The sequence below is a fragment of the Arvicanthis niloticus genome, chromosome 5, assembly GCF_011762505.2.
Source record: "Arvicanthis niloticus isolate mArvNil1 chromosome 5, mArvNil1.pat.X, whole genome shotgun sequence".
NCBI classification, from domain to species: Eukaryota; Metazoa; Chordata; class Mammalia; order Rodentia; family Muridae; genus Arvicanthis; species Arvicanthis niloticus.
The window spans coordinates 42,326,231-42,348,536 of NC_047662.1; the positions used below are offsets into that span (position 1 = coordinate 42,326,231).

The 22,306-nt window shown below is 46.4% G+C and overlaps 1 protein-coding gene and 1 pseudogene across 2 annotated transcripts in view; one reads left to right on the forward strand and one right to left on the reverse strand.

The window, feature by feature from the left end:
• Nucleotides 1-4,181: 4,181 nt before the first annotated feature.
• LOC117708682 (serine/threonine-protein kinase VRK3 pseudogene) lies at nucleotides 4,182-21,456 on the reverse strand (annotated as a pseudogene). The gene is made up of 3 exons (XR_013110724.1): nucleotides 20,198-21,456; nucleotides 12,383-12,493; nucleotides 4,182-7,775 (listed from the first exon to the last, which is right to left on the reverse strand). The product of XR_013110724.1 is annotated as a serine/threonine-protein kinase VRK3 pseudogene (transcript).
• The window catches only part of Scp2 (sterol carrier protein 2), a 91,919-nt gene continuing 90,660 nt past the window's right edge, over nucleotides 21,048-22,306 (forward strand). Inside the window, exon 1 of the mRNA XM_076934504.1 lies at nucleotides 21,048-21,068. The gene's annotated coding sequence lies outside the window, so the exon portion shown is untranslated. The remainder of the gene's footprint in view (nucleotides 21,069-22,306) is intronic.

Sequence of the window (22,306 nt, forward strand, 5' to 3'; positions counted from 1 at the left end):
TCTTTTTTTTTTTTTTTTTTTTTTTTTTTTTTTTTTTGGTTTTTCGAGATAGGGTTTCTCTGTATAGCCCGGGCTGTCCTGGAACTCACTCTGTAGACCAGGCTGGCCTCGAACTCAGAAATCCGCCTGCCTCTGCCTCCCAGGTGCTGGGATAAGGCGTGCGCCACCACCGCCCAGCGAGCAATTTCTTAAAATTAACAAATCTCAGAACATATACATGTAAAGTTAACAAGTATAGAGCATAGCAGGGTATATGATCAGCATGACCCTGCTCTGATTCAAGCGATTTTTCTGTGTCAGTAACAACATGAAATGACTTGTAGGCATGGAACAAAATGACTGCAGCTATGCTGGGGGAGCCAGGCATCGATGGTTATTTTATATTATGGGTTTTTTGCTTGTTTGTTTTCTGAGACAGAGTTTCTTTGTAGCTCTGGCTGTCCTGGAACTCGCTCTGTAGACCAGACTGGCCTCAAACTCAGACATCTGCCTGCCTCTGCCTCCTGAGTGCTGGGATTAAAGGTGTGTGCCAACACAGTCCAGTTTTATATTATGTTTTTACCATTATAAAAATAAATATGGTCTACAGAGTGAGTTCCAGGACAGCCAGGGCAACACAGAGAAACCCTGTCTCGAAAAACCAAAATAAATAAATAAATAAATTTGGTGTCAGTGAGATAGTTCCATGAGTGAAGGCACTTGCTCCCAAACTGAGTCTCATCTCTGGGATCCCACATGGTAGCAAGAGAGAACTGTTTCTTCAGATTGTCCTCTGACTTCTATAAATATGCTGCTGTGCACTCCCTCCTATAAATAAATTTATTGATTTTTTAAAAATAATAAGTTAAAAAGAGAAAATCATCTGATAAAATCCAATACTTATTCTTGATAAAAAACAAAAATTAAACAAACCCTCAGCTAACTCAGAATGGATGAAGGTCTTCCTTAAAGTGTGACTTTTAAACTGATTGGTCTTTAGGAAATGAGGTTGAAAGACCCCCAAAAGGGGAGACCCTCATGCAAGTCTTGGGATGTCATGGCCACCCAATAACTCACAAGACACCCATCTAGATGCAAACAGCAAGAGGCTTTAATTCAGGAACCAGCCGGCTGATGGTCAACTCATAACTCACGCAGGAGCAGAGGAATTGACAAAAAAAAACCTGGGGAGAGGGGGGCTTTTTAAAGGGGTGGTGAGGGGGTAATCAAGGGAACATATCATAAAAATAGTGGAAAGTCCCAGCCCATAATTCAGTTGGTCATGTGGAAAACATCCTGTACAATACATTTTTCTCAAGAATGCAATCCTGTTTAACCATTCACCATGTGGTCAGCTAGTTCCTGGAACCAGCTGGCCAACATTCTTGGCTCTGCTCTAGGAGACATAGAGAAAACTTTCCATACCTTTTAAAGAATTTTCTATAATTTTCAAGGTGGCAAGGACTTCCCTTGTCTGTAGGTGGCCAACGGTCTGTCCTGTGGAATGTGTCCACATGCTCTGGGCCTCCCCCCCCCCCAGGTTGCCCTTACCCCCTGTGGTCTGGGGAATGTTAATTATCATCTCCCTTCTGGAGGGGAGGGGTGCCTAAGGGTTATGGGGGGTGCTGAGGCTCAGCGTGGGAAGGAAGATACACCACAGCCATCTAATGGTTTCTCTGGCCTTGCAGAAGGGCAGGTGATCTTGAGCTTGAGGGGGTTGCTCAGTTGTCTGGCTGCTCTCCAATTGGCATCAGGTGCAGGTGCTGGACTGACATGAGTTACATGAACCCAGGTAGTTACTCCATCCACTATAACAGAGGTCATGGTGGTCAACAACACCAAGAACAGCCCTTTTCACTTTGCTTACTTGTGTGGAACCTCTGTGGTACCTGTGTTATACAGGGCACTAAGTGTAGGCCACAATTCCTGGTGGCTGATCTGGAAAGCTTACAATCGAGCCATAAGATCCTAGTTAGCTTGAAAAGTCACTTCTGGGGGGAGGGTGTCAAAAGCCAGGGTCAAGGGAGTGGGGGGTCCCACACAGGAGGTATGTTCCAGGCTCAGAACAGGGCCAGGGAAAGGGGCACCACTCAGCCAGTGCCAATTTCCAAAGACAATTTAGTTAAGCTCTCTTTTTAGGGTTCTGTTTATTCTCTCTACCTGCCCTGAGCTCTGGAGACAGTACAAACAATGGAGCTTCCAATTAGTCCCCAATATCTCTGCCGATCCCTGACTTACCTTAGAAACAAAAGCAAGACCATTTTCTGATCCAATTACCTCAGGCACTCGAAACCTCACGAAGACTTCTTCTAATATCTTCTTGGTTACCAGAGTAGCTGTTTCCTGCTTGGTGGGGAAATCCCCAACCCATCTAGAGATAGTATCTATAAATACTAGAGGGTATCCATATTTTCCCAGCTTAACTTCTGTAAAATCAGTCTCCCAATATACTCTAGGCTGTTCTCCCCTAGGTATTTTTCCCTCTTTACTCTCGGCTGTATAAGCCTTTGCTTGCTGGCATAGCTTACACTGTTCTACTCTCTCTGGCCTGAAACCTGAGGTCCATTATACATCTTAGATCCCTTGACTGCTTGGATGAGCTTATCTCTCAAATGAGTCCATCTGTGCATTTGGCCTAGTAAGTCTTTTGCTTGCTTTCTGGGGCATATAATTCTCCCTTCTGTGTGCACCATTGCCCTTTCTTTTCTAGGTAATAGTTGGTAGGGTGGCTAGCAATCTGAGTCCTTTCTTCTTTCATGTATTTTAAGTGAAGCCATCCCTAATCCAGTCCCATTCCCAGCGGGTGTGTCTTGCAGGCCCATAACTGGGATAGGATCCTGCATAGCCACTTCTCCAACCACTTGATTTGCCTGGTTATTGCCTTGGGCCATTGAGTCTCTTCCCTTCTGGTGTCTTAGGCAGTGAATAGTACTCACAGTTGCTGGCTTCATCAGGACATCCAAGAGATCCAAGATTTCCTCTGATGTGAGCAGTCTTCTCTCTTGGTATATAGCCCCGTGGACATGGGCTGTGGCAAAGGCATACCTGTCTATATAGATGTTAATTTTCTTGCTGGCCCCAAGTTCTAAGGCCACTTTCTGCACCGACATGCCCCAGCAGGGGGTGGGTGTAGAGGTTCAGCCCAGATGACATTTGTGCCATCCACCACAGCAGCACCCACTCATTTCTGACCAGCATGGAGAAGACAGCTCCTGTCTGTAAAGCAGGTAGCCTCAGCTCCTTGCAGGGGTCGGTAGGAGAGGTCTTTCCTCCACCCATGGGTTTTCCTTTTGGCCAGTTAGTTGCGGCCTGTTGGGCAGGAAGTGTATCTGGGCCCCCCCATCTTGGAGAGTAAGTCTCACTCCAACAGAGGGTAGGGACAGTCTGGGATGACCATAAATAAATGGGGTACCTGGCCCATCTCTAGGTCTGCTGTTGTTCCAGTAGTCCATGAATAATACATTTTGGTGCCAGTGGCTCCTTAGACCCAAGATCTTTTCATGTAAATGGGGCCATTAGCTTGGAGGAGAACTGAGTGTTGAGCCCCTCTGTCCACCAAGAATTAAGTGGGTTTCCCCTCTACTTTCAAGGTCTTCCCCCAGGGCTAACACCTTCGCTGTTTGGGGGTGCTTTTCCCAAGGCCTGAGATTTCCTGACCCTAGCTTCCATTTGTTAGGGCACTCTCAGGCCCAGTGGCACCTCTTCTTGCAATGTGTGCACTGGTCCTTTTCAAGGAGTTTTCTGTCTCTCTTTGACTGGAGTCTCCCTTCTCTGCTTTCCCTGACTACTGTAACCAAAATTCTCTGTAAATTTCTTTTTTTTCTCATCTCCCTTTCATCTTCTTCCTTTCTCTTTCTCTGCTCTTTCTCTGTCTCCCTGTGATGGTAGACTTTCTTAGCAACCTACACTGAATCCTTTAATGACTTACCCTGCAGTCCCTCTAGCCTCTGAAGCTTTTTCCTGATACCTACTAGCCTGGCCTATAAAGGCCATAGTGTGTTCTGACAGAATGCCTCCATGAGCTGTTACAGAAAGGCTGTGGGCAACTCATCTGATCCCTGCCCCCTTGAGACTTGCCAATGGAGTCTTGTGGTAAGCTTTTAGGTGCCCTTCCCGTCTTCTGTTGTTGGACCTAAAGATCCAAAACCAGGGGACGCGCTCCCCCAGAAATACTCACGGACAGGAGTATTTAACACAATAAATACAATAACACAAAGTTTATTGATAATGATAATTATTTCCAGTGCACTGAGGTTCTCTTGCATGCAGGCAAGAACTCCAAACGAAAGTTAAGGGCAGCTTATATACCATTTTTACAGAGTTCACAAGGACAGTGAATTATTTCTTAGACAGTAACCATAAAGGATTTCAAGCAGCCATCCCTGGCCTGGTTTCTATAACCAGGCCCGGTTTTTAAGTAACTCAAATTTGCACCTTGTCTTTTACAACAAAGAGGGTCAGTGTAAGTGGCTTCTGTTGACCCAGGTTTACTGTGTTAAGGACTCATCTCTCTAATAAACTCCTATCTTGGGTCTTTCTCCCTGGAATGTTTGTTAGAGTCTTTGGAATGTGCTTCTCCTGGGATGTGCCTCGGGGGCAGCTAATGTTTGAGTGTAAGCTGAAACTCAAATCTAAGCATCTTTTTTAAATTTATTTTTATTTCTATTGGTTTTTCAAGACAGGGTTTCTCTGTGTAGCCCTGGCTGTCCTGGAACTCACTCTGTAGACCAGGCTGGCCTCGAACTCAGAGATCTGCCTGCCTCTGCCTCCAAAGTGCTGGGATTAAAGGCGTGTGCCATCACTGCCTGGCAAATCTAAGCATCTCTTAATTTTAAGTTCAAGCTGAGACCTGAAATTACATTCTTACAATCAAATTACATTCTTTCACTGCACTAAAGTCCCAGTCAGATCTAGTCAGAGGAAACCCGTGTCTGAAGGGACATTCTTTCCAGATTCCTGCATTATCCCCTCTTGCTCTTCGGTCCTGAAGAACACTAAAACAGTCTCAAAGAGATTAATCAGCCCCTTGGGGTTATCTGAAAGGGGTGTGTTAGGCCCTCAGTGGGTGGGAGAGACACCATGATATCAGAGGAGGTGGCTCTCAAGACTTCAGGTCCTCATGGTGGGACCGGGAAGTTTGGGGGGGTCCTCCTCCCGCTCCTCCCTCCGGTAAAGGGGGGGTACAATGTCCCCGGTCCCGTATGAGCTGAGGATCCCAGTGCTTGCACTGGCGGGGCCATGAGGGCAAGAGTGGGGGATAAGGATGAGGAGGGTCTTGGAGGATTGACTTCTTCTCAGGTCTGGATCCCTCCTCCCATGTTTCCTTTTTTCTGATGGCCAGAACCGACAAGGAGGGTCTTGGGAAAGAAAGGCTTTTATCCAGGGGAGGGGGTCCTCCACTAGATTCATCCAGGTAACTATATAGGGCACTTCGTCTGGGTGCCCAAGGGATCCTGGCCTAAAGACTCTTTCCTCTATTGCTTTGATCACCTATAAGTCGAAGGTTCCTATGAGTGGCCACCCTAATCCGAAGGTGGGCCATTCGGAGAAGCAGAGAGTAACTGACTTGCGCTTCTTTACTACTGACAAGTTTTCTCCTCTTTTTCTAAGTCCCTTCCAGTAGTTAACTAGGATGTTTAATGGGGCGGATTTGGTCCAAAAATAATGTCAGTCCAAGTCCAAGAACACAGAGAAAGACAATCGACACACAGACAGCTCCCCCACCCCCATCACAGGCACAGAAACCAGGTTGTACAGACAGTTCTTGCCCCTGCCATGGGCAGGTCAAGAGAAACAATCAAGACGTAGGAAAACTGCCCCTGTCATGGGTGGAAGAATCCAGTAACCAGGTGACTTGGCCAGTTTACACTGGGACCAAATCTAACAGGTTCCAAAAGGAGCCGGGGGGGGGGTCCTCTCGACCCCCTCTACGGGACCTGAAGTGTCCTTCAGGCCCCCAGCAGTCATGACATTGAGGCACATCTTCCTGCTGCTCTTGAATGCCCCAAACACCATGGGCTCTCCAAGCCCCTCAGACGCTTGCAAGCAAACCAAAAGTTCAGACAGGCTTACAGACTTTGACAGACAGGAGACAGACAAATAAACCATGATACCTGCTTGAGATCTCTGATTCACCACTCTCTGGTAAGTCCCCAAAGGAGGTCAGATTCTTGGCCAATGCACCTGAAAGGCATGGAAAATTTTTAGAACCCCTAGCAGACTAAGAGGAGTCAACTAGCTATGTCAGCTGGCACCATGTTCCAGGAACTGGCTGACCACAGAACAGATGGTTGTGTAAGATTAGAGTCTTGAGAAAAACTTGTACAAGCCAGGCGGTGGTGGCACACGCCTTTAATCCCAGCACTTGGGAGGCAGAGGCAGGCGGATTCTGAGTTCGAGGCCAGCCTGATCTACAGAGTGAGTGCCAGGACAGCCAGGGCTACACAGAGAAACCCTGTCTCGAAAGAAACAACTAAAAAAACTTGTACAAGATGTTTCCCCTCTGACCGTTCCTTGAACCCTGTCATGCAAACGAAACAAGGGGCTGCTTCCTCCTTCCTGACCCCCCCTCAAAATTCCCCTGGTTTGTGGTTTTTCCCTTTAAATACCCTACACTTTTCTCTCTCAGGGTCAATCTCTGCCTCTGTGTGGGTTACAAATCTCAGCCCCAGCGTGCTGGTCTCGGAATAAACCTCTTGCTGCTTGCATCAAGATCGGTCTCTTGTGAGTTCTTGGGTGGCCGTGACATCTTGAGACTTGAGTGAGGGTCTCCCTCTTTGGGGGTCTTTCACAACAAATGTAAGACTCTGGTGAGCCTTAGCTTACCAGGGACCCCCTGAGTGAACTACACGGAGCTGAGAATCAATGCAAAAAGCAAGAGGAATTTATTGTTCCAATGAGTTGGGGTTGTCCTGCACCGGAAGGAGAGGCAGTGACCCCATGCAGTTTGTTCAGTGAATTTTTATACAGTTTCTTTCTTTCTTTCTTTCTTTCTTTCTTTCTTTCTTTCTTTCTTTCTTTTTTTTTTTTTTTGGTTTTTTGAGACAGGGTTTCTCCATGTAGTCCTGGCTGTCCTGGAGCTCACTATGTAGACCAGGCTGGCCTCGAACTCAGAAATCCACCTGCCTCTGCCTCCCAAGGTGCTCGGATTAAAGGCGTGCGCCACCACCGCCCGGCTTTTTATACAGTTTCTAGAGAAACAGAGAAACAGCAACTAAGCACAATATGATTGGAGGAACAGTGAGACTTTTAAATTTATTGGTCTTTAGGGAATGAGGTCTGCTCCTGTGGAATGTGTCCACGTACTCTGGGCCTCCCCTACCCACAGGTCAGTCCCCACTCCCTGTGGTCTGAGGAGTGTTAATTAGCCTCTCCCTTCCAGAGGGGAGGGTTGCCTAAGTGTTCCATAACCTTTGTCTTCCAGGAGGGAAGGGGTCTGGTAGAAATTTCCAAAGTTCCTGAGCTGACCTCTTCATTGTAACTTTAATTTTTTCAAACCTTATTTTTAATGATGGTTCTTAAATGCTTTAACCTCCCTTGTAGCCCACCATTCATCAGAGTTAGTGGAAAAGAAACAATATGAGGGTTTGTGGAGTCGGGGGGGGGGGTGGACCTGTAGAGAAAGGTTCCCTGGAGCAACTCTCATCTAGCAGCATCTCAACATCATGTTGTCTGGAAAACTGAAGTTCAGCTCATAGGCTAGCAGGCGGCAGCAGCTCCATCCTCTCACAAACACTTCACAGATACATCAGCAGTCCAGTTCCGTAGAGTCAGGTTAGCAACAGTGGTGGTATGACCTAGCAGAGATATCCAAGCCTCAGCCTCAGCCTCAGCTCGGGTCAGCAGGAGGGACCCAGAGGGACACCAGAAGTTCTGGGCTTTGCCTCTCTCAAGGAAGCAAAGACAAGCAAAATGTGAGATCCACAAGCCTTGCACAGCTAGCTGTACCTGTAAGCCAAGCTCTGTCTCCTTCACTCAGTCGAGTCCTGTTTATACCCTCCAAACATCACGTGTCCTCCATCTGCCTTGCCTCAGCACGAGCATTCAGTCAGCCCAAGTCCACAGAGTCCTAACAAATGGAGCTCAGCTATGCAATGTAAAGCGGACCAATTCATGAGTATCGTTAGCAAAGACTCCATCATCACATGTCCTTTCACATGCTTGCTTTAACAGAACATTCTCTCTCCTGTGTCTGCTTCAGCAAAACGTTCCTTCATGAGTCTGCTTTAGTCTCTCATACCTGTGTCCCACTTTAAGGAAATGTTCCTTCATGTGTTTGTCCCAGCAAAACACCATCCAACCACCTTTCCTAAGAACCCTTAAATTTCCACTTCACAGTACAGATCAAGCCTAGGTGCCAGACTGTGCTGAAAAGTGTGGAGATATTTATTTAATTTTTTTTTAGACAGTCTCCCTGAGTACTGGATCCTGGAGATCCCCTTCCTCTGTCTCCTGAGTGCTGGAATTAAATGCCTGGACCACCACAACTGTCCCAGAGTGGAAAAAGTGTAAGTTAATGGAGGACATCAGGGAGGGCCCGATGGAGGAGCACAGTGGTACCTACGAGTCTGCAAATGTTTCCCTCTGTAACTATACCAGCTGTGCTTGGCAGCCTTTGAAAGTGTATTCCTATCTTTGAGGCTATCAGGAGGCTGGTTCTCTCTGTCTCCTTGTGTCTCTGTCTCTCTGTCTCTCTGTCTCTCTGTCTCTCTGTCTCTCTGTCTCTCTGTCTCTCTCTCTCTCTCTCTCTCTCTCTCTCTCTCTCTCCCCTTCCTTCCCCACCTCCCTTCCTCTACCTCTTCTCCTACCCTCATGAAAAGCAGGGACTCAGCAATGCTGGGCATGCTCCTGCTCCTCCTCCTGGCCATCTCCCTGCCTCCTTTGACATTTATCTCTCAAAAGGATGGCTTAAGAAATATCTTTCCTGAATTCTGAGATAAGCAACAATCTATGATAAGACTTCCAGATATTTAGAAGAGGGTGAGGAACAATACAGAAATACTTTTCCTAAAAGTACTTTTTAAAAAGTAAATACATTAACAGAGATCAGGGCCTAGAATCAGAATTGGGTTTAGATAAATTCAGGAAACATGGCCACTCCCTCACTCCTACTGAGTATGGTGCTAGAAGTCTTAGCTGGAGAAGGGGAGGATATATCACAGTGCTGACACAGAAACAGACACTTCAATCCATGGACTGGCACTGCTGACCCAGACACAGGTAACATAACTACAGCCACTGAGTGACAAAGATGCCAGAAATACGCACTGGAGAAAAAACAGCATCCTCAACATACGGTGCTCCCACCACAGAGCTACAAGTAGAAGAATGAGAATCCTTATCTCTTATCTCTGTGCAAAAATCATCTTCAAATGGATCAAAGGCCTGAATGCAATACACAAGAGTCTGAAATGAGGAAAAGATAGGGGAAATATTTGAAGATATTGGCACAGGGAAGGACATCCAAATAGGGAATAGGAGTCTGGTCACTTAGGAAATAAGGCCATCAACTGACAAATGGAACCTCATGAAACAAAGAAGCTTCTGTACATCAAAGGAAACAGTTACTAACTGAAGAGATGGCAGACATAAAAAAAATGGGAGGAAGTCTTTGCCAGCTCTAGATCTGACAGAGGATTAATATCTAGAATACAAAAATAACTGAAACACCACACAAAAGGCTAGTGGGCTGGACTGGGTGGTTATGAGTGCTTATTGCTCTTGCAGAGGACCCAGGATCCTTTCTCAGCATCCACATCAGGAGGTTCACAACCACCTGTAGCTCTAGCCTCAGGGCTGGCCTCTTGGATACATGTACACACGCGATTCAGGAAGTCCCTGAAACTGAGCTGCGATTCAGTAGCCCCTTGCCCCCCCCCCCAAAAGTACACAAGTAGAAGGACTGCTGAAAGGCTCTGTCAGACGAGCTGGCATCTGGAAGACTGACCAGCTGGGTTGCCCGTGAGTCAGGCACTGAGCTCCAGGGTTTCAGCTTCTGTGAGTCATCACCCACTCTGGGGTGGGCTTCTGGGGAGACAGTTGTCCTTGAGTCATTTCTGCTCCTGTAAGCAGCATCCCCTGGCTAATAACTCTGTGAGGAACCCCATTAAAACCATTGCTTTTATTGACCAGGCCAGCCCAGTTAGTCAACAGGTTCTCCAGAGCAGGATTGAGGATTAAAAAGAAAAAAGACAAGTAGACAACATTGTAGCATGACCCTAGCCAGTTCTGAGGCTGAGGTAGGTTTATTTTATCCCAATCTGCCTTTATACCATTTTAATTACATGCAAGTATTTAGGTCAGTTCTAGGTTGAGGAACTCACAATACAATAAATGCAAATAGTCAAGGAACAAGCAAAGCAATAAGCAAAGTCTCAGGATCACTGTTTCTAAGGGCTTGTCAGGATGACCAAAATATCTGAGCCTACTTCCCTGTCCTAGCCCACAGTCATATTCAATGCCTGAGGCTTACTTCTTTGTTCTAACCTAAGATTTAGATTCTTGACTGAAATTACTTCCCTGTTTTAGCCTAAAATTAGATTCCTGCCTGAACTTAATTCCTTGTCATGGCCCAATGTCAGATTCCTGTCTGAAGCCCATTTCCTTGTCCTTGGCCAGATTCCTGCCAAGCAACCCCAAAAGCTCTCCACACTTTATCAAGTTGGACTTTGGTGGTGTCCTTACTTTGGCCTGTCGTTGGTTCATTATGGGGTGAATAGATATTTGTTCACATCTCCCTAGGAATAGTAGTGCACAGATTTTCATGCAGACCCATATTTACAAATAAAAAATAAATAAAGGAGCTGGAGAGATGGTAAACCGTTACGAGGACTTTGTTGCTCTTTAGAGGACCTTGGTTCAATTTTAGCACCTACAAGGAGGTTCACAACAATCTGTAACTTCCATTCCTAGGATTTTTTTCTTCTTCGAGACACAGTTTCTCTGTGTAGTCCTGGCTGTCCTGGAACTCACTCTGTAGACCAGGCTGGCCTCGAACTCAGAAATCTGCCTGCCTCTGCTTCCCAAGTGCTGGGTTTAAAGGCCTGTGCCACCACTGCCCAGCCATTTCTAGGATATTATCAAGGCATCTGGTGCTCTCTTCTGATCTTCCCAGGCTCCAGGCATGCATATGGAACATGTGCATACATGCAGGCAAAACATTTATACACATAAAATAAAAATTTTTTAAAATCTAAATTTTTTTAAAGGAAAAAATCTAAAGTATAAATAAGGATGGCTCACTCACTTGGGAGGCAGAGACAGGCAGATTCTACAAGTTCAAAACCAATCTGGTCTACATAGAGATTTCCAGAACAACCAACAGAGACCCTATCTTGAAACCCTCCCACCCCCCACCTCCACCCCCTGAAAAACTCAAGGAAACAAATAACCCAATTAAATACAAAACAAATTAAAAAAAAAACAGGTTGAAAACTGAACAGAGTTCTCTAAAGAAGAAATACAGATAGCCAATAAAATACTTTGTGCTTAACATTCTTAGCTATTAGGGGCATATGAATTAGAACCACTTAATTTTGTTTGATATTTATAGAGGAATTTTAATCCAGCAACATGGCTGTTCTGATCACATACAAAGACCTTTTAGGTCTGTGTGATACAGCTGGAATGAAGACATGACGTACACCTTTCATTCTTCTAATGGAAATCCTTTAGTATATACCTTTAATCACAAACAACAATGTCTAATTGAGGGGCAGACAAAGTGATGGATCAGAGAAAGATTTAACAGAATGAGTCAGAGATAGGATCTGCCAAACTGTCATGAGAAAAATCTATTTAAGAGCAGTGCAGAGGTCAGTGCCATTGAGTGGAGCTGAGTTTGGTGCGGTTGGTTGGGAGGCAATACAGTGAGTGCAGTGCAGTGGAGGTAACTCCTTTGTGAGGTCAGCAGAGGCAGTTGAAGCCAGGAAATAAGAAGTCAGAAGATCAGAACAAATTGCCAGAGTTAGTTTGAGGCCAAGAAGAGCAATTCAGTGAGAAGCTGAGAGAAGCCAGAACAGCTGGGTTGAACCAGCCAGTCAGAGTTCAGAAAGAACTAGAAAGTGTGAGCTGATTCAGCAGTAAACCTCTGAGAGAACAATTATATCTTGTGAGCAAAAGTTATGTTTACAGGGATTTTTATTCATTTTTATATTATGTATATAAGTGTTTGCCTACATGTATGTATGTATGTGCACTACAGTGCCTGAGGTGGCCAGAGTGGGGTATGAACCCTGGGACTGGAGTGATCAGACTCCCTTGAACTGGAGTTATAGACAGTTGTGAGCTGCTAAATGGGTACTGAGAATTGAACCTGAGTCTTCTGGAAGAACAGCCAGTGCTCGTAACTACTGAGCCATCTCTCCAGCCCCCAAATTAAAGTCACTCTAAAATTGCATCTTACCTTTCTCAGAGGCAGCTGTTTTCCAAGTAAAAGTGGCCTTAAGGACTAAGCTGCAGCTGCTCACTTCTCTTCCACAGCAGGCAGTGTGGCCTTGACCAAGAAAGGCTGTGCCTTAGATGAAAAAGGGCATGCTGGATCAGACTTCAGGCTGTACATGGTTGTGATTTCCCAAAGTGAGGGTGGGTAACACTTGGGTTGTTATTGAATTGCCATACCACTTTGGGGTTTCTGGGATTTTAAGTGATTCTTCAATATGACTGCTTTTTTGTTTTTTGGTTTTTTTTGTTGTTGTTTTGTTTTTCGAGACAGGGTTTCTCTGTATAGTCCTGGCTATCCTGGAACTCACTCTGTAGACCAGGCTGGCCTCGAACTCAGAAATCCGCCTGCCTCTGCCTCCCAAGTGCTGGGATTAAAGGCATGCGCCACCACTGCCCGGCTTGTTTTTTGTTAATAGACTAGTTTAATGGAAAATTGTGGCTGCAATAGCCAGCACTGGCAAATCTCCCTATTCTTTTTTTTTTTTTTTTTTTTGATTTAATAATATTTTTATTGGACATTTTATTTACATTTCAGATGTAAATCCCCTTTCCCCATTTTCCCCCACCCACGAACCCCCTATCCCATCCCCCTCCTCCTGCTTCTATGAGGATGTTCCCCCATCCACTCACTCCCACCTCCCCACCCTCAAATTCCTTCACACTGGGGCATCCAGCCTTCATGGGACCAAGGATCGCCTCTCCCACCTATGCCTGACAATGCCATCCTCCCCTACATATACAGCTGGAGCCATGGGTTCTTCCCTATGTGCTCCCAGGCTGGTGGTTTAGACCCTGGGAGCTCTGGTCGGTTGGTATTTTTGCTCTCCCTGTGGGATCACAAACCCTTTCAGTTCCTTCAGTCTTCTCTCTAACTTCTCCATTGGGAACCCCATGATCAGTTCAATGGTTAGCTGTGAACATCCACCTCTGTATATGTCAGGCTCTGGCAGACCTCTAAAGAGACAGGGCTCCAGTCAGCATGCACTTCCTGGCATCCACATCAGCGTCTACCTTTGGTGACTGCACATGGGATGGATACCCAGGTGGAACAGTCTCCAGATGACCCCTCCTTCTGGCTGTAGAACTCTCAGCTCCTCCAGTACCATATCTGCCTGGATGCTGCCATGCTTCCTGCCATGATGATAATGGACTGAATCTCTGAACCTGTAAGCCAGCCCAGGTTAAAAGTTGTCCTTTATAAGAGTTGCCTTGATCATGTTGTCTGTTCACAGCAATGAAACCCTAAATAAGACATCTGGTAACTAGACCCCAGGCCATGTGGTGGAAAGAAATCACTCTATTCAAGTGCTGGGTTTAGAGGACATTGTTCTCAAATCTCTGTCTTAAAGAACTCAAAACCAAAATAACCCCCCTTTTCCTCTCAACATAATATTTTTTATTAACTCTTTGGGAATGTTGCATCATGAACCCCAATCCCACTCATTTCCCAGTCTTCCATGTCCACCCTGACCCATATAACATTCCCCACAAAATAAAATAAAAACCAAACCAAAACAAAACCATATCACCAACCCCTCTGGGCAATGACCTGTCCTCTGTCAACCCAGCTTCCTCTCATGCAGTCAAGCGCCACTCAGCTCCTCCATCTTTCCAGCCTCCCCATCAGGTATTTGTCTGAAGTACTGGCATTGGAAGCTTCGGTGTGCCATACCCTTTTACTCAAACAGCTGTACTTGCAAATGCTCACATCGATGAGTCACTGGTTTGGTTCAAGGCCTCTGGTTTCTGGTACCATCAGCACTGGACATATGAGACTCCTCTTGAATATCTTGCTGTTTCCTAAACCCATAGAGCTCAGCTATGGTTAGACAGGACCAGCCACTTTGAGTGATCCAGCAGCTTATTATATATGAGGTAGATAGTAGGGTGAGCCAACTCAAAGCCCTGGATCTGAGCCTGGGTGGTAGCTGAGTTTGTCAGCCCATGCCTCTGTCAGCAGCTGTTGTGGTAAATCTCCGACCCAAATAAGTCCAGTCAAGGAAAACACAACTCAATATTTATGGATATAAACTGGAAGCCTCGATTGGGCAGATTTATCATTGCACTACTCTATTCCCCAGCTATGAGATCCCTTATAATGTGTGGTTTTTCTAGGCCACATTCTTCTCCTCCGTTGTCCTTCCACCTCCTCCTCAGTTGCCTCTGCCTGCCTCCCTCTCTCTCTCTCTCTCTCTCTCTCTCTCTCTCTCTCTCTCATCGACTTCCTCTTCCGACTCCTCCTCCAAGCCTTTTTCTCCACTTCCTCTTCTACTGCCCAATCACTGGCTCTAGCCTTTATTTTATAAATTCAACTGGACAGAAGGTTCACAAGAGTACTGATTCACTCCTCCTCTGCAGCCCCTCCCAGGAAAGTGGAACTACCATCAAAACACTAGGCTGGGGCTATCCACAAAAAGCAGCAACAAGGGGTGGGGCCAGCTCAACACCATTCTTAGGACATCAATATGGCTTCCAGTGGCATTCCGGACCACAGACATCTTCATGACCTTTGGTGGTGACTTGACCATAGACATCAACACAGCCTGTTGTATCTGGACCACTGACCCATTCATGGCTCTTAGCAGCTCTCCTATGCCAGGCAGCAAAGCCTGAGGACATTACCATGTCATCAGTTAGCAGCACAGACACCACTTACATGTTGCAAAATATTTGATCACATTGTGAACCTTGAGATTGTGTTGTTTACTGAAAAACCCTGTTTCTAGTTGTGGCACACCTTTAATCCCTCTGGCTAGAATACAGATATGACCTTTGTACACACTGATAATCCCAAACAATGAAGGTAAAGTTAGTTTGTAGAAGGACCCAGGTTTGAAAGTGATGTCTAATTGAGTGGTAGACAAAGTGACAAATCAGAGAAAGATATGACAGAATAGGATCTGCTCAGCTCTCATGATAGAAGAGAGGAAAGGGAAGCTACTGAGGAAGGTAGTACAGAAAGAAAAAGGGAGGCAGTTTTACTGGGACATTTGTACAGGGACAAGTTGCAGAAGGAGAGAACAAGCTAGACACAGGTGAAGATAGAACAAGACAGAGAATGAGAAGGAGCCAGAAGATTAGAACATACTGCCAACATTAGTATGAGGCTGTGGCACTATTAGGAGGTGTGGCCTTTTTGGAGTAGGTGTGTCACTGTGTGTGTGGACTTTAAGACCCTCATCCTAGCTGTCTGGAAGTCAGTATTCTGCTAGCAGCCTTCAGATGAAGATGTAGAACTTTCAGCTCTCACTGCACCATGTCTGCCTAGATGCTGCCATGTCCCTGCCTTGATGATAATGGTGTGAACCTTTGAACCTGTAAGGCAGCCCAGAGGGGAGAGAGGGGAGAGAGGGGAGAGAGTGGAGAGAGGGGAGAGAGGGGAGAGAGGGGAGAGAGGGGAGAGAGAGAGGGGAGAGAGGGGAGAGAGAGAGAGGAGAGAGGGGAGAGAGAGAGGGGAGAGAGAGAGAGGGGAGAGAGGAGAGAGAGAGAGGGGAGAGAGGGGAGAGAGAGAGGGGAGAGAGAGGGGAGAGAGGGGAGAGAGGGGAGAGAGGGTGGGGAGAGAGGGGAGAGAGAGGGGAGGGAGGGGAGAGAGAGTGGAGAGAGGGGAGAGAGAGAGTGGAGAGAGGAGAGAGAGGGGAGAGAGAGAGGGGAGAGAGGGGAGAGAGAGTGGAGAGAGGGGAGAGAGAGAGTGGAGAGAGGAGAGAGAAGGGAGAGAGAGAGGGGAGAGAGGGGAGAGAGAGAGGGGAGAGAGGGGAGAGAGAGAGGGGAGAGAGGGGAGAGAGAGAGGGGAGAGAGGGGAGAGAGGGGAGAGAGGGGAGAGAGGGGAGAGAGAGAGGGGAGAGAGAGAGGGGAGAGAGGGGAGAGAGAGAGTGGAGAGAGGAGAGAGAGGGGAGAGAGAGGGGAGAGAGGGGGGAGAGAGGGGAGAGAGGGGAGAGGGGAGAGGGGAGAGAGAGGAGAGAGAGAGAGGGGAGAGAGGGGGGAAAGAGGGGAGAGAGAGAGGGGGGAGAGAGGGGAGAGGGAGAGTGGAGAGAGGGGGGAGAGAGGGGAGAGAGGGGAGAGAGGGGAGAGAGAGGAGAGAGAGAGGGGAGAGAGGGGAGAGAGAGAGGGGAGAGAGGGGGGAAAGAGGGGAGAGGGGGGAGAGAGAGAGGGGAGAGAGGGAGAGAGGGAGAGAGGGGAGAGAGGGGAGAGAGGAGAGAGGGGAGAGAGGAGAGAAAAGAGAGGTAAGCCAGATTTAATCAGTCATAGTGGAGAGGAGTTTGAGCCAGAACAGCTGAGTTGAACCAGCCAGCTAGAATTCAGAAAGATCAAGAAAGGGTGATCTTATTTAGCAGCAAGCCTCAGAGGCTGGAAACATGCTAGGCCTAGATTAGATTGTACAGAGGCTAGAAGCTTCCAGGACTAGGTCTAGGTTATCAGGTGGAGGCAGTAGGCTTCAGAGGTGACAATTTATTCATACAAGTGAGTAAAAGTTGCTATTATACTTACATCAATATAGACTTATCTTGGCCTGGGATAGTAGCATGGACCACCAATGCCAACATGGCTTCTGGTGGCACCACAGATCGTGGTGATCCTTCCAGCAGGTCTAATTTAAGCTCCAGATTGTTACACACCTCACCGAGGACGCTACTAGGCAATGACAGCATGTCAACCTCAGCCCCCTCCCTCACCTGTCACTGCCATCACATATCCACTTCTCTCTCCATAGGGCATGTGCCATCCTGCTTTTCCATCTCCCCTACCTCCATCATATATTTCATCATCAGAGTGGTGTCTGGGTGTCCAGTGCCCATAAAAACTTATTATTATTATTATTACTTTTAATTTATTCATTTTTAAAATGTGATGTGTATGAGTGTTTCTTTTGAATGTATACCTGTACACCACTTGCATACCTGGTTCTGAAGAAGACCAGAAGGATATGGATGAATATATATGAATATTACAGATGGTTGTGAGCCACCATGTGGTTGCTGGGAATTGAACTCAGGACCCCTGGAAGAGCAGTCAGTGCTCTTAACCACTGAGCCATCTACCAGCTCTCCAAATGACTTTTAAAGGGAGGGATAGAGGAGCAAGGAGCAATGGACAGGAAGAACATAGCTGAAGGTAACATTAGTCTCCAGAAGCTTCTTACTCAGGATGTTTTACTGGTTTTTTTGTTGTTGTTTGCTTATTTTGTTTTGTTTTTAACCTAGAACATTCTTGACTTTTGACTCCTAAGCCAGTTCTCATAATTCTTTCTTTCTTTCTTTCTTTCTTTCTTTCTTTCTTTCTTTCTTTCTTTCTTTCTTTCTTTCTAGGAGTACAAAGAATGTCCTTATGCCCACTGATCACCAGGGGAAACAGAAATATTAAGCATGCAGAGTTGTCTTTTAAAAGGAAAAGATATATAACCCGTTTTTCCACCCAGAAGGCTGGGGATTGGAGGTGATCAATAGCCTAGAGACCTGTGTTACCTGAAGGGCTGGGTCATGTCAAACTCCCACAACCAGGACTGGAGGTGGCTAATAGCCCAAATGACCTCTACCCTATCTGTATGACCAAGATCATACCATATCCTTCCCCAGGCCCTTAAGCTAATACATGTGGCCTATCTCTAGAACCCATCTTCTTGGAAGAAATGACATGTACTTTGAGTTTTGAAGTAAGTATGCCTCCTTGTGCACTAGAGATTATATTATACCAGGAAACTTGTTTTTTTTTTTTTTTTTTTTTTTTTTTTCCAAATCGTACTGTGTTTATGCTGGCAGTAAGCTGCCTGGCATCAGACTCCAGAGTTTTGACCCAGCCTGACTGGCTAACTTGGGCTAAACTGAGCTTCCAACCATATCTTGCTGGAACATCTCCCATCCTGTCCCCGCTGCCTGCCTGTGGGAAGCCATGGCAAAGCCTTACTCTTGGCAGACACTCATCCTTGCCTCTCCTATCTACTATTCTTCTGTCTGCTTACCTTTCATGATTCACTTGTCAGTTCTCAGAACTTCAAACAAGGCCTCATAGCAACCCACCTTAGTAACTGTTTCTCCTGATCTTTAGATTTAGACAACATCCTGCTAGATAGATGTTTTTAGAACCCCTGGTAACAGAAAGGCTTTGTAAGAATAACTTAGTTAGACCCCACAGCTGCAGCTAGCTTCCCCCACCTGCAAAGCCCTCTTTCCTTTCCTACCTATCCCCATATCCTCTTTTCAGAGTATATTACCTGTGTGAACAATAAAAATTTTGGCAGCTTGATCAGACTTCTTGATGTGCTATGCCTTTTTATTTTCTCTCCCATCTCAGTCCTCTCCACAGGGTCTAAGGGTCCCACTTGATTGTCCAGCTGGCCTAGACACCTGCCTTCTTTTATTTTCAGAGACAGAGTTACTCTGTGTAGCTGTGGCAGTCCAGGTTGCCCTTGAACTCACAAAAATCCCGACTCTGCCTCCTGAAAGACCCCAAAGGAAGACAGACCCCCATTCAAGTCTCAGGATGGTGCACACCCAAGAACTCATGAGAGACTGGCTTGATGCAAGCACACAAGGCAGTTTAATAACAGAGCTCTGGGTCAGCACAGATCTCACGCAGGAGACACAGGAGCCAACCCTGGAGCTCAAAAGCTTGGGGGTTTTATAGGCAAGGGTTGGTGGGGGGAGCAGAAGATTTTCACGCGGTTACATGTTTTACTTTTTTGAACATCAGCAGGCTGTGTAAGCGGAGCAGGTACAGCTTCTGTGGGTGGATGCTTATGTAGGCTAGCAGGACATCTGGTTACTAAACTACAATTTTTTTTGGAAGGCCAAGCAAGCCCAAAATGGGGGAAGGGTGGAAGAACACCAGATGGCCCAATATTCATTTGGACATATCTCTGTTCTTTCAAGGATGTCCTTGCATACTTTTTATCTTTCATGGCCAGCCAGTTCCTTGGATGATTCAACAGGCCTTTGTCCTGTAACTCCACATCCTCTGTGGCTAATTAACTGGGCCCTGGCCTAACAGACCTGCTGACAGGCATTTTTAACTACTTAGGTCAGGGAATCAGAGGGCCTTGTTAGTTCTATTAGTCTTGGGCCTATTTTAAAATTTTCTTTTACTCCCAGATGCTAGGAATAAAGATGTGCAACAACATCATCATTCTGTCTCTCTCTCTCTCTCTCTCTCTCTCTCTCTCTCTCTCTCTCTCTCTCTCTCCTTTTTAAAATCTGACAGGATGTCAGGTAATCCAGGATAGCCTGGAACTCACTATGTAGCTGAGGCTGACTTTGAACTACTAATATTTCTGCTTCTACTTCTCAAGCACTGTGCTTGCAGGCATAGGGTTCCTATTATGTAGCTCTTTTGTAAACAAACACAGAATTTTCCTACAAATTAAATACTATTCTATTTTTAACTAAAAATTGGGATTAGCACAGTTTTTTTGTCATTTACTTTTTAAAATATTTTTAATATTTATGAATATGTTGCCTGCATCTTTATGGTGCCCTTGAAGTTTAAATGAGGAGGTAGGATCCCTGGAACAAGGGTTATGGGTGGTTATGAACCATCAAGTCAGTGCTGGGTATTGAACCAAGGTCCTCTCAAATCCAAGTGATCTTAAGTACTGAGCCTTCTCTCCAGCCTTGATTAACACGTTTTTTGTCCAAATTTTGATGTTATCTGAAGATTTGTCCTATCTAGAGAATTAAATTAGTTAATTATTTTTTTATTAAAAACAGTTTATTATGGCATCACAGGAATACCCATGACAGGAAGGTCCTAGGGAATGATTGCTCTGCTGCTGCCAGCATCCACTTACCTTCATCCACAACGGCAGGGGCTGAAGGATAAGGAGGAGTCTCACATTAAGGGACATTAAGTGATTCAGGTCTCCCAGCATGAGTGCTGATTCATATGTCCTAAGGGAGCAGCGAGAATGCACAGTCAAGAGATTCTTTTAGGAGCTCTGAGTTCAAACAAAAGGCCTCTGAGTTGCACTACTTCACATTCTACTTCAAGTTGCAAGTCAGAAGCTCTGGATTCTACCATCTGGAGGTCCAGGGGGTCATATGGTGATGCCGCATATGCTGCAGCAGAACTTCAAGATTGTTCCTCAGCACGGCGTAGGGTGGCTTCTTGTAATTGAGGGCCATCACCACCTTCAGGCACTCCTGCAGGGTCTTTGAGGCCCTGTTCCAGCAGCTACATAGTCCCACAAGGGGCTAGGAGTTGTCCAGATACTTCTACTTCCACCGAGTATTTGGAAGGCAGTTTGTCCATGGGAAGGACCCATAAAGCCACTTGAGCATACAATAGCCCAATGTCTGGAGATTGCTGCGGAGGGAGAGCCCACATCCCTTGTGCACATCCACGCTAATGAACTCCAGGTCCCCCTCTCGGGGACTCCTGCTGCCTTCTTTGTAGGCCACGTGTTTGCCACCTGGGCAGCATCGGTAGGTGAAGCCATAGTCCACCAAGGTCACCTGGCTCTGCTTGTCTGGATTCACATTCTCAGCTGTCAGGTTCCTGTGAACATACTCGTTTTCATGGAGAAACTCCAGAGCATCCAGCAGCCCGCAGGCCACTTGCAGCACGTATCTCTCTGATACCACATCCTTTGGATTGTCATCCAGGGCTGATTGAAGGCTCCTCCCCGGGCTGGGGAACGCTAAGAATTTTTACTTGTCCTGGTAAATACCAAAGCCTATACAGGTGGGGATGGCCAGGAGCCAGACCGAGCACCGAGCACCGTTTCTTAACACTTGTTCACTTGCAAAGAGGCTTGGCTGCTCTCTGAAAGAACTTCTGCTCACTGAAAAGGCTCCCATCCTTGGAGGCCAGTTTGAGTGAGAATCTCTCCTTCTAGGTCCTTGATTCACAGGGGATGACAGAGGTAGGCTCAGTTTCATAGAGAATGCCTTGGTCATCCTGGGACTTCAGGGCCTCCAGTGTCCAGTGCTTTCCATTCTGGTCTGTCAGCTCTGTCCCTGTGGGCAAAACCTGGAGTGAGGTGGTCACCCAGCTCTGCTTCCGTGTCTGAGGGCTCAGCCTGGTGGAAAGTGGGCTGCTTTTGGGGGATCAGGGGTCTGCTCTTTAGTAATAGAGTCCTAAGGAGAGCGTGGAATGAGAAAACAAAGAAGATAGGAAAGTTTGGATCAGGAGGTATTACACAAGCTGCTGACTCATGCAAGCAAGTATATTAAGGACAAGGTATCAAATACTGTTTGTACTGGAGCAGTGGACCAAAGGAAGCAGGAAGCTAAGCAAGCAGTGTTGCACAGGGGAGCACAGAGTATCGGAGTGTCGGAGACCAGCACACAGTGGCCTCGGGACTGATTAGTTCAGTCTCCTCAGGGAAAAGCCAAGTTCCCAGGAAGTGGACTCTTAAGCTCTAGACTAGACCTTGCCAAGACAAGGACTCAGAACTAGGTTCCCTTTGTCCTCTCATGGGGGCCTGTGAGGAAGCCTAGGTCCAGCTAGGCTTGCAACTCTTAGCTTATGACTTTGTTTTCTGTTACTGTAACACGTTTTAAAGCTAATTCCATGGGGAAGATGGGACCTGGGCTAACTTAGCACCATGCTTTCTGGGCCATGGTCCCTCAAGTTTGGTTCTAGAATAAACTGTCTCTTATTCTCTTTGAGATGAGAACTGTGTCGCTTGTGTTGACACCTAAAACACAGGTGACATCTTTTTCTATAGACATGGAGGAGATAGTGGAAAGCTGTAGTTTTAAAGCAGTGGGTGCTCCAGTCAGAAGTGAAATCTGCAGCCAAGAATGTGGTGCTAATGGATGACCTTTGAAACTAGTGACCGTGTGTGCTGCGTGCGTGCGTGTGTGTAGTGTGAATGTATGTGCAGTACACATGTGTTTGGAAGCCAGAGGTTGTCTTTCCCAATTGTTCTTATCTTTATTGAGGCAGGGTATCT